This window comes from Leptodactylus fuscus, chromosome 11 (genome assembly GCF_031893055.1).
Source record: "Leptodactylus fuscus isolate aLepFus1 chromosome 11, aLepFus1.hap2, whole genome shotgun sequence".
Lineage (NCBI taxonomy): Eukaryota > Metazoa > Chordata > Amphibia > Anura > Leptodactylidae > Leptodactylus > Leptodactylus fuscus.
Genome location: NC_134275.1, coordinates 77,446,982 through 77,458,869, shown reverse-complemented (window position 1 = coordinate 77,458,869; position 11,888 = coordinate 77,446,982).

Genomic DNA, 11,888 nt, shown 5'->3' with positions numbered 1-11,888 from the left:
GAAATCGCAGCCTGTCCATTATATCTACAGAAACGCCGGCGGCTTTCCCGTAGATATAATGGTAACAGAAAGTCCACAGAGGAAAACTCCGTGAAATTTCTGTTCAAAGCGCTGCGGGAAGAACCGCGACCAAGGGACCACAGTAAGGCTGCAGCAGTGACTCCTGGGCTGGAGAAGGAGCGGAGGTTCTGCTTGGAGTCAGTAACAAGTACAGTGAGGCGAAATGCCGCGCCTGCGCCCAGTAGTCCCTAGTAGTCCACTATTGCTTCCCATTAAGAACTGTGTGACGGAACGCTTGTAGTAAGTGCAGAACCATCGTCACCATGGAAGTCAAACTTTATTTCACACGACTATTAGGGAAATCCCAGGACTTATCTGCAGTAGGTGATTTCCAAGATGCAATGCTCACGTTCCTGCTAGAAGGATTTTCTCTAAATATATTTTTATTTTAGAGTACACCTACATGAGTCATAAAGCTACGGCAATAGGGGAAGGGCAGGAGAGCGGCTAATTCACAGCAGCAGCAGCAGAGTATCCGACTGTAACGTTGTCTTCTTTAGCTTATCGTTCCTTTATGATTAATAAGTAGAGAAGTTTACTAAGACTTGTACTGAATGAGGACGTATACACAAAGACACAAAGATAGGCCGCGTCCTCCCCGCAGACTGGTCAGGACAATTATGTGCCACATGTATTAACCGTTAATAAACCACAGACAAATTTACAAAAAAGACCCAATGTCGATTAACTGCAAAGAATGTTTTTCTGTCTACACCACATTGAGATTGTCAATAACAGAACTGAGGACTTGTCTGGGTTATAAGGAATCTCTCTGTGTGTATTACAATGAGGATAACATAAGATTAGCTGCATACATTTAGCGTTACATTAAAAGCCACCGATGCACAAAAATATGGCTGAATAGTGGCAACAACTTGTGGAACACCCGATGAAACAGAGATGTTTGTAACGATTGTTGCCATTCCTTGGTTCCGGCATGGTGTCAGAGCTGACAGGTTCTCTTTCATTTTATAAATCTACCGCCTTCAGTTGTCAAACTCTGCACCTTCCATATGTGACCTTATGTCATGTCCTGTGTTACGTCTCGCTCAGTCTCCAGAGAGATGAATATAAAGGGATTCACAAAAAAAAAAAATAACATAGTTAACAAAATGAGAAAGAAATTAACCTCACAGACATAGAAATCTAAATACATAGTATCAGAATACAAAGACTTGAAGAAGGTTCAATGTAGAGATGAAATGTTACAACTCAAGTGAATATAAGAAGACGGTTTATGTGTATGCCGTCTCTCTATGTTATTCTTTTCTATATACATACAGTGCTGCAGGTTTTTTGGAGCAAAAGTCAAGAGAGGCTATAAAGGAATGGGAGAACTATACAGGAACGCTCTTATATTTCTGCTTCTGGCTTTGACATAAAAAATGGAGCAAAATCTGCAATAAAAAAGCTGCATTTCTGCAACCTGAGGCCTCAGCCTTACACATTACTATATGTTTGTGTATTTTTTTGCTATAAAATTGAATGTGTCAAACATGGTGTGAATAAAATCTGATGAGTTTGCCACTTTACACCAGAAAATGATATTCCAGCTGACTTCTTTCTGCTATGATTGTACATATAAGGGGGATTACTATATTCATGGTTACAAATAGTGAAGAATCTAATTGAAGAACTTTGTCTGGGCACATGTCATTGTCTCGGCCGTGGATGTGCTGCCCTCTCCTGGATCTTACATTCAGTACCATGACTCTGACAATAACTGGGGAAGAACAAGGAAATAATATCGATATTCCAGAATATATATCCTTGGTCTAGGGATCCTTGTGGGGGGCTTAGATAGTATTAGATCTTGAGTTTACCTAAAGAGCCATAGCCCTTGCTTAGCCATCTTGATTGTGAGCCCCTTATAGGGATATATATATATATATATATATGGATCACAATGGACATTTTTTTCCTATCAGTATGTCTTTTGTAGAATGGGAAATCTGCAGAAACACGAGGAGAACATACAAACTCCTTGCAGATGTTGTTCCTGACAGGATTCAAACCCAGGACTCCAGCGCTGCAAGACTGCAGTGCTAACCACTGAGCCACCATGTTGCCAGCAACAAGCAAACTTGGCAAATCCATCAAGCTTTAAGCTATAAAGTACAGTATATACTTTAATATACTGTACAGCAAGGTGATGTTAAAATGCACAATAAATTTATATATATTCAAACGTTACAGTAATTTTGGAACAATTTGCAGAATATTGGGCCACCCATGTATATGTGTTATGTGCATATACTGTACATGTATTGCTTAGGCTGGATTCACACTAGATCGCTCGAGAGAAAAATTCCACAAGTAGGACTTTTCCCTCTGCTGGTTTCAGTATAAAATCAGTGGATCCCGGTGGATCAATTTAGAGCCTAGTCTTTGCGTGCACCTGCCCTTTAAGCGGACAGGGTTTCCATCTTTCTGGTCCCCATGTGATCAAGAGAAAGGGCAAGTAATATATAAAAAGAGATGCAGACTGAGGCCACACGGATCGCTCACACTGCTTGATATTTTCAGACTGTTTTTGTGAAATTTACCATGGCAAAAACACCCACAATCTTTTGTTTCCTGCACACCCACAGTAATGGCTACAGGAGAAACGTGAAGCAACAATTGACATACTGTGGGTTTAGGAGCGCAGAGCAGGTCACCTTGCAGGTCAGGTTTTAGTTGCAGCATGTAGATGAGCGGCTAACCTGCTGTGATATACAGTAGCTGTATTGTAACAAACTTCTCTCACAATGTGGCTATTGTAGATGACAGCGGAATAGCCCTCGGCTCCCCATGTGTCCCCAGCCTAAGGGTATATTGTATTTACTATGTAGAAGAAACCATTTAAATACATCACCTGTGTAGACACTGTCACATACGCACACAATGTGTCTGAGACAATGAGGGAGATTTAGGAAGACTAGTTTTTTTTAATACCGGCCTTTGTATCTTCAATGCTGATGGAGGATGAGTCTGATGTAAGAGGAGGTGCGTGCTAATAACTGGCAAAATGATAATACATCTGATGGGGAGGATGACTCTGCCCATATCACACCCATCACCATTTGCAAAATTCTAATTATTTGCACAAAAATAGCACATAATACCTTGCATGCCAAAACTGGTGTACAATGTAATATAAACCTGTGCTGATGTTTATGTCCAGTATACACACCATGTGTCTGATCCTCTTCATTATCTCCCTGTCCGGGATTACCTTGATCATTGACCGTGTCAGAGTTCCTCAATGGCCTGACTGTTTACCCCATCGATGTCCATAAAAAAAACAAAAAATAAGGGACACAATTTGTGGCCACAACATCATCACAGACCCTGTCACTGCCCCAGACATAGTAGTGACCCTGGCACTGAGCCTATCATTATTACTGTCCCTGAGGCTGGCAGCCATTGCCTTTGACCCCGTCATTGTCTTGTTGTCTACCAATGACCATGGCACTTTGCTTGACCAATAAATCCTAATTTCCCCGCTGACAGTGCCTGTCCATTATCAATGACCGGCTCTACATTCCTGACAACCAATGTACAAACCTGACAATCTTTATCTGAGCTTTGTGGCACGGACTCTCAGAAAACTGGATAGCAGACTGAACTGCACTGGATTTTACAAGGTGTCTAATACTATTTGATATAATCTGGTGTACTTTTACACTGTCATTTCTAATGTTACACCACTTATTACTTAGCTTTGTTTCCATCAAAGTTCTTGTGCTCTGTCCAGAAATTTGGAGCAATGTTCAGAATTCTGGCACATTTTCTGGTGCAAGGTTTTGCATATTAAGCTTTGTCTCCATTATAACAAGTCCCATCCACCTGTCTAAGAAGGCACAAGGAATTGTTAAAATACCTAAAATGAGGTTTTCTGGTGCATTTTATTAGTTTATCAGCCTCACAATGCCCAGGCCAACCATTGACAGTAAAAAATGGAAGTGACTTCAACTATAATATTTTATTTCTTTAGGTTTGTTGAATCGATACAATCTGTGCACCTTGCATCAAAAACAAGGATATGCGATCACCTGCATGTTTCTTCCACCTGAACCCATTATCTAAGGGCTCTCCTGCTACAATCAGCTCTGCTTCTTCCATCTCACTGATGCTTCCAACATAACTCAGCTCTGCTCCATCTCTGCTTGCTGCTATTATCATTCATATTGTTGGCGTTCACTTCCTCCCTCCTGCCCCTGAACCCTGTTTGCTTCTTCAGCTGCATACCAAACCATCAGCAGCAGCACAGGAGGCTCTCAACCTGTCAGCTGAGTGACCATGGTCAAGATTGGCCAGGGTAAGGCTGGGTACTCTCCGGAACCAAAGGACAGGCCACTCCAGTCAGTGGGAATGCAAAAATTCCTTAAAAAACAGCAGGCTTCGGGATCTTCTTCTTCTCCAGGGAAGTTGGCACCTGAGGAATCGAGCGGACAGCGTGCAGTGCCACTTGACTCCGACGGGGATGGCTCCTTGCAGGATAATTCCTCGTCATCTATCTCTAAGGGGTATTTAAAAAAGACTTTGTCTCAATCTCTCTCAAATGCTATGGCCCTTGTGCTGAAAGAGCTCACTGCTCTTCGCGAGGACTTTGCTAATGTGACCCACCGGGTGGATAGGCTGGAGACCTGTCAGGGAGAATTGCAGCATGTGGCTTCCTCCGTGTCTGAACGCTTAGATACCCATGCTGCTCCCTTTAACTACACTTATTTGGCACTGGAGGACTTGGATAATCGCTCCCGCCGCAGAAATCTGCGTATACGGGGTCTCCCAGAAACCTACATGCAAGAACAGCTTCCCTCTATTGTAGCCAGTGTCTTCTCCTCATTGGTGGGTGTGGATGTCGCTTCAAAAATGAAGTTGGAGAGGATCCAGAGAGCTGCTCGCCCCAAACCTAGTGCAGAGGCCCCGCCACGGGACGTGGTGTGTGCCCTTTTTTCCCATATGCATACTGTGGATCTTCTTCGTGCAGCCAGGGATGCAGCTGATTTATCCTATGAGGGACACTTGCTGAAGCTGTATCAGGACTTGGCACCTTCTACCCTTCAGAAGCGCCGGGTGCTGAAGCCACTTTTGGATTACCTGCGAGCTAAGGGGTTTAACTATGCCTGGTTATTTCCCTTCGGCTTTTCGGTTCCTCACAATGGCAAGAGATTGGTGGTCCGTATGCCTCAGGACTTGGAGCGCCTATGGGGAGCTCTGAACATCCCTCCTATCACTGTTCCCTCTTGGATGCTGGTGCAGGAAGAGGTGCTACAGTTACCGGCGACTTGGCAACTTCCACCGAGTTGCTCTGAATCCCTGGATGCTGCGTCGGCCTCTGCTGAGAGTTGATAGCTCCGTTTGCCATGTTCTTTCCAGATGGTTGCGCGGACTTTACTTGTTTTCATATTGGAGTTTTTTCTGGTTTGCGACTCATTTCATTTTGCTCTTTTCACTCATCTCCCCCCCTCCCCCCTCACTCTTTTTTTTTTTTTTTTTTTTTTTACCTTTTCCTTCCTACCCTCCCGTCTGCCTCACCCCCCTCCTTTACCTTTCTCTATTTTCAAATTTTATATTGATATTGTTATTTCTGGCCTCTTTATGCTGAAGCGCATCTTTGCGCTTGGGCCTGGTCCTGACTGTTTTTCGTATACCATGGACAGCTGTTATTCTATGGATGGTCATGGTCTTTGGTCTTATGCTCATTTTCTCTGCTGTTCTCTTATTTTGCCTATGGTACTGTTGTTGTTCTCTGTACTTTGAAAAAATTAATAAAGTTTGAATTAAAAAAAAAACCAAAACAAGGATATGCAATTTTTTGGGGTTATCTGCTCACAACTTTTGGGACCTTTTGCATTGCAAAAAAGTGAAATATGATGTCAAGATAGAAGTGTTAGACGTCACGCTACAGCTGATAGATTTGGCTGAAATTTCAGCAACACAAACTCCAGAGTAAAATTCCCCTCATGATAGATCTCACCCACTAAGTCGTTCACCATTCGCAAATATTCACATGACAGAGTTTCATCCCTGGTCTGTGTGTGAGCTGGATTTACTGGCCTGAACACTATGCCGTGAAATACTGACACGTAGTGATTATATATGGAGCAGTATATATCGCTGGGTGGCAGCGACTTCTAACAGCATACATATCTATAATGCCTGGGGTCCGAATCCCGGCGTAGTGTCACTGCCTCATACATGGACTAAGCTTCATAGATAAAACTTGGTCATGTGAATGTCCGCTATGTGATACTGAGCTGTAACCTAAAGACCCTAGGCCCCAAAGCAAAGTATGTAATGGGCCCCAACGTACCACGTGGTATCGGTAATACTGGTGTATTTTACTATTATTTTATAAAGAACAATTTTATTACCTATGTCAGTATTGTATGATCGGAGGGAACTCCCTTGTCTAAATAGATCACAGCAGAGACACAATGTGAAGTTTCAGAATCTGTAATGGCCCCCAATGACAATGTGGTATCTACAATACTGGTGTCTTCTTATGTTGTAGACAGGACCCCTGAGGCCCCAGGGACTAGTAGCCATTGCTACCTCCGCACCCCTGGATCACACTGCATGTTCCTAGCTGTGGGAATAGGAGATATTTTTTTCTATACTTGCCACTTTTATGATGTTGAAGAGGCTCAACAAAAAGGGCCACATTATTCAAGATCGGATTTTTGTCTTTGGGTAAGTTAATTCATGTAATTTAACTATTGAAGAGCATTGTATTAAAATAATCTCATCTGGAGCGATGTGAACTTACCCTTACTTTCATTGGGTGTGGACTAATACAGCGGTCAGTATTCCCAATGTTCTAACTTAGGGAATGGACCCATCCGTCTCGCTGACCCCTGACGGTGGGGGACGTTGTGCTGCAGACTGGGCTTAAGCACATAATCTAATTATTTCTTCATTTACGTATTGATAAGTATAAAAGTGACAGAAAAAATGATAAGACTATTAGTGGCATTTACATGTTCACCAAACCCTTCAGGACTCGGGGTTGGTCCTATAAAGATGAGTTGTACAGTAGGTAAATATGATGGGTTTTGGAGCAATGTACTTCAGCATTGGATCAATGCATTCTCCGGGCTCAATATACAACTGGTAAAACGTAGAAAAAATCCATTCATGCACATGAAGATGTCCAAGTCCTTGGCTCACAGTCACAGATCAGACACAGCCAATATTAAATTGTTTATAAACCTCAATCATTTCACAAGAAAATTGACATCACAAGAAGAGATTTTAAATATCAAAATGGTGTCTCAAAAAGCAAATTCCACTAGTGAGGAGAAAGCAGAGAGTCCAGGCGACTCCTTACATAGAAGACAAGTCTACAACCTCCATCATAGAGGACATGTCCTACAAATGCAGTTATGAATCTGCCCAAAAACAGCGTAACCACCATGAAAGAACGGCATAAAAGCTTTACCAACAAAATCATCATGTGCTCAGCAGATAATGGGGATAGTAGCTCAAGATAACAAAGAATATTTGAAAGAAGCGTTCAGGATCTGAGGGTCACCTAGCATTACGTTATATTGGAACGTGATCCGTCAGTTGAGCACCAGGCGTTATACAATAGGCGTATTCAGATAGTATACAAGAACGGGAGATTTAACACACAGGAGCTCACAATTTTAACAGTTTAGGTTAGATTCACACTTTCACCAGGCTCTCCGTCATTCATGTCATGACCCAAACAACAGAGAGCCCATTCGCCAAAACAGCGGTTACCTGCAGTACCCCATAGACTATAATTGGTCTGCTGGGCATCTGTTGGGTTTCCGATGGTTTGAGAATGAAGAATCTTTTTCTCTGAAGAATTTCTCCAACAGAGACTCCAACACAGATGTGAACCTAGCCTACAACACATGCACTTATTTCCATATTCCCCTCCCTGTATTTCCCACCTTATCCCCCACTTGCTTCCAGATCCTCCATCTCCAACCCTTTCTTTCCGCCACCAATCACAATTCTTCTGTATTCACATTCGCCGCCCCTCCAACCACCTGATTTATTTATGTGAAGTCGCGCATCTCCCGGCCATGTGAACCATTTCTCCTTCCAGAATCTTCTCCTTCCAGTGCTGCTGCCATGTCTATATTCCTGTCTCCAGCCAATCCACATTGGGGTAAGTTCACATGGCGTTTTTTGGACCGGGAAGCCGCTTCAGAATCCGGACCAAAAAATTCCTCCCGCAGCTAGCCGCGGCATCCAGTCATGGCATTACACTCCAGATTAGGCTGAAATGAATGGGCTTAGTTGGGAGGAAGTGTCGTGCTGTGGTTTCAGCAGCTGATTCAGCCATGGAATCCGCAGCAAGATGGGGGAGCTCGCTTCTTTTTCCACGAGTTGGAAGAAACCGCTAGCGGAAAAAGAAGTGAATGGCTCCCATTGAAGTCAATAGGAGTCGTTTTTTGAAGCCAGATTCTGAAGCAGCTTCAGCGTCAAAATCCGGTCCAAAAAACCCTGTGTGAACTTTCCCTGAGCGTACTGTAGCCTTGGACATGGCACTCATTATACATGGATGGTCTGGTTGCCTTAAAGGGATTCTACCATTAAAACTTTTTTTTTTTTTTGGCGATCACACGTTGGAATGGCCTTTAGAAAGGCTATTCATCCCTTACCTTTAGACGTGGTCTCCGCCGCGCCGTTACTTAGAAATACCGTTTTTTACCGGTATGCAAATGAGTTCTCTGGCAGCGATGGTGGCGGACCCCAGCACTGAACATGCGATGGGGGCGTCCCCACCGCTGCCAGAGAAGTGTCTCCAAGCGCCGCCTCCTTCTTCGTCTGCCGCCATCTTCGTCTGACATCTTCAATGTCTTCTGGGGCAGGCTTGTAACTTCTAGCAGAGCAGAGCAGACTGCGCAGGTGCACAGGTCATGGGAAAATGGCCGCTTGCACAGTATTGTTAGCGGCCATTTTCCCGTGGGCTGTGCAGTCTGCTCTGCTAGGTTACGAGCTTGCGCGGGAAGAAGACATTGAACATGACGCGGCGGACAAAGAAGGAGGCGGTGCTTGGAGACACTTCTCTGACAGCGGTGGGGACGCTCTCATTGCTGTTTGAGTGCTGGGGCCCGCCCCCATCGCTGCCAGAAAACTCATTTGCTGGTAAAAACCAGTATTTCTAAGGAACGGTGCGGCTGAGACCACGTCTAAAGCTAAGAGACGAATAGACTTTCTAAAGGCTATTCCGACGTGTGATCGCCAAAAAGAAAAGTTTTAATGGTAGAATCCCTTTAACCACATTGCACCTTCTGCCCCTGTTCCAGGCTAGTCCTAGATAAGCGCACATTTGGCGGCTTGACTCGCATTCCGGAACAGTGAACACCCATTTGTTTTTGGCCACAACTCGCTGCTTTCCTCTTTGTCACACCCTTAGCAGCCTTTTATAGATTCTTCTTCATATAATCATTATTTCAAGAATACGGGGTTACTTGTTAAACTTATTTGTCACATATGTTCACCATTCGATGTATTTCCTTCATGTCTATTTCTCTCCTTTCTGTGGTATTTTCTATCTTACTCACGGTGGTAGATTTTTTTCTCCCTTTCCTTTTCTTCCATGTTTTCTATGTGTTTTTGCTGAATTTTTGCTGAATTTTTTTTTAAATATCCATCCATTTGTTAAACTTAATTTTCCTTTCAATCTCTGATCCAGGGAAGTAGATATTTTCATGTATATGGATGGTTTTTTACTTACATCTTTTAGGAAGTTTTCAGTGTTAAGAAAGCCTTCACCCAATGAAATATCATGCTCCGAATAAATATCATAAATATCATGCTCTGAATAAACCATTAGCTACACGTCAGGGACTTATCATTGTGGGATCAGCGCCTGCTTCTACTGATCAAGGAATACATTTAAAGGGCACTGATCCTCGTTATCTTGTTTGTCCACTGACGTCCTCCACATTGAGGCCGGATTTACAGTGTCCTTGGTCATAGAAAATACTGTTAACCTGACCTTAGAGAGGACAGCACCTGGCTCGGCTCCTTTGTATTAGAGATGGACACTTAGAGTTTGTCCAGGATTCGGAGCACCCTGTGGTATCCAGAGCACTCCATTGTCGGCTACCAGTCCCCTTTCCATTATGTGCCGGGGCTTGCAGAGTCTCACGTGACTGCTCAGACCATCAATCAATGACCTCAGCAGTCACTGGTAAGGATCCAGTAGGGTATATTAACTATAAAGAAAGCAAGTAAGTGTCCATGACATCTGGAGGTACATACAAAAGTATAAGCCAAACTTTGGAATTTACTGATACATTTGTTGGACGAGGGTATTGTAGATTGTCAGCTCTCTGACGTGTCACAGTCATCCTTACTTACAGCTGTGTAGATTCATGTGCCAAATAGGAATTAATAACATAATAAACTAGAAATGTCAAAAGAAATAGAAATCATTCATTTCTGTAACTAAATGAAGACAATGCTGTGGAACTCCTTGGTGACAAGTACGCCGTTCACCAGAAAAATGAACCAGATGCGGGTACCTGCTGGAAAATTGGAAGGGAACCCTGGAGTGACTTCAAATGGTCCAGATTCTGGTGACTCTGGGTTTTACACTGGACAGAGTAGACTTTTCTTCCCACTTTGGTACAGGATGGAATCACTTTTGCTTTATATTGAGCCTTGGTGATTATTGGTTACACACCTAAACCCCTGGCATAGCTGCTGTGTAAGGCCTCGTCACATCTGTGCCAGTAATCCATTCGGGGGAGTCCGCATGGGAACCCCCCAAATGGACTACCGAATGCATTTGCAAGCAGTGTGCAGTGAAAGCACATGGACCCCATAGACTATAATAGGCTCCGTGTGCTTGCCGCGAGATCTCTGCAGGGAACATACGGACAGGAAAGTACGTCACAGTCTACTTTTCTGTCCACATGACTGGTGCAGAGATCTCACAAATATTGTGTATGACTGACAGTGACGGACGATCATTCAGTGTGGCTCTGTGTAACTAGAGAGAGGCAACAATTCCCAATATTCAGAGGCCATCAAGGTGGAAAGTTGTAGAAAACGAAACGTAAAAGTTCCACTTTGTGATATATAGAATTATCGTGAGCCAAAACCACTGGAGTCAGCCAAGTGACTAAGAATCAAATCATGTGAATGTAATCCTGGGGCTCTGGGGACCGGTTTACATTAATAGTATTAACATTTATCTAGTGCAGGGGTCGCACTGGTAATGTGTATTTGCCCCCGCATAATGCCTTTAAGAGGTGCTTGACGAAGTTTGGGATAGTCTGATAACCCTTGTGGTGTGGCAAGGAAACAATGTAAGATAACAGTTTACAATAACCCTTTCCATTCTCCTGTACTCTACAAATACCTCCGTATGATTTACATATTCCAGACAATTACGTTGCATTCCTGCAAATAAATGAAACTTGTTCACCTTCGGCAGCCAGAGTGTGAAATCTAGACATTACAACAATAATATAGTAAACAGGTAGAGCGAGAGAGTTACTAAGAGACAATGACATCCGTAGGGCATTTACAGAACAGTTCTCATCTGATAACATGGGCAAGACAGAAAAAATAGAAGGATGCAGAATTGTGTACAGCATTAAAGGGATTGTCTGATATCATAAAACATGGCCAAAGTGGGGGAATTTTGCAAGATCAGAAACAACCCCACACTTACCTTCCATATCCCTATCCATCCTGAGATACTAGACTGCAGTGATGATGCTCCATCTATGTACGACACTTCTGCACGGCTCAGAAAGTATTAAGAAAACCATAAAAATATAAAAGCTTAAATCCCTAGATCACACATAAAAGTTACACAGGCAAGAATTACATATAGAAATGAA